Below are 1310 nucleotides of genomic sequence, written 5' to 3'. Positions count from 1 at the left end.
GGCTACCCGTCACCTGTCACTCAAACCCCCCAGACGGTCGACGTCAGACCCACAAACGCTTATTGAGCCATCTGATTGGTCAATTTAGAACTCTAATTACTTGTGATAATAGAAAAAAAATCTTTGAAAAAAAAATAGGATTAGAAAAAAGAAGTTAATCAGAAAGCAGCAGAGGAAGAATGATTATTCTGACATATAAAATGACTGAGAAATAACTGTCTGTTTCTCAATGTAAGTCAATGGGACTTTGGTCTTTTTGCAACCCAGTGGTACTTCCTATATGGAACACGGAAGTAGGGGGGCTTGCTCTGTCCAGTTATTTTATGTACAGTCTATGGAGTAAACGCAGGGAGTGAAGTGTGGAGCCAGACTATCTGCTGAGGTGGTGATGAGGTGATGGGAAACAGCTGATGCTGATGAGTCCAGGTGATGGCAGGGGCAGGAGGTGAGCTCAAAACTCTGGTGAGCGCTCCCTCTGGTGACTGGAGACGGTAGCAGCAGGTTGCTCCATGACAAATAGATAGCTGAAAACACTGAAGCTGATAGCCAGCTAAAATATTAGCTAAATGCCAAATTTGTTTTTGTTTTTTAAACTTAGATTAGCCAAAACAGCTAGCATGTAAATATTAGCCTCCAAAACAGCCTAAAAACTTAAAAAGAAAAGCCCAAATTAGCCAAAACTGCTAGCATGCAGCTGAAATATTAGCTAAACTCCAAAAGTAACCTAAAAAATCTTATTGAATGCCAAAATAGTCTAAAAAGCTAACAGAATGCTCATTTTTAAAACTTTAAAGCCATAACTTTTTAAAATAATTATGAATAATAAAAAGGCAGGAATATTATTCCAGAATAAATCAACTTAAACCTAAAAAAAACTTTCAATATTTTACTCTCCATTAAAATATATTTTGCCAAAAAATAAAGGAGCACTTTAAAGAATCAGATCTCAATATGAAGTTGGATATCTATACAAATAAGGACAGGGCAGTGTTTTAGGAACAAAAGGATGCCAAGTCTTTTAATGGAAATAAAAGTTTTCAGCCTACAGAGGCTCAATTGTGTAGACACCATCAAATCAGAGTGAAATGAAGATGTGGCAGGCTAGTCCATTTTTTCCAAAACTTCATTTCTGGAACTCAAAATGCTTTTCAGTATCTTGTGTGACCCCCACCAGCTTGTATACGTGCTTGACAACGTGGCGGCATGCTCCTAATGAGACGATGGATGGTGTCTTGTGGCATTTCCTCCCAGATCTGTGTGAGGACATCCCTGAGCTGTTGTACAGTCTGAGGAGCAACCTGGCGGCGCCT

This window comes from Oryzias melastigma, linkage group LG8 (genome assembly GCF_002922805.2).
Source record: "Oryzias melastigma strain HK-1 linkage group LG8, ASM292280v2, whole genome shotgun sequence".
In the NCBI taxonomy this organism is placed as follows: domain Eukaryota; kingdom Metazoa; phylum Chordata; class Actinopteri; order Beloniformes; family Adrianichthyidae; genus Oryzias; species Oryzias melastigma.
Note: the sequence above shows the minus strand (reverse complement) of the source record.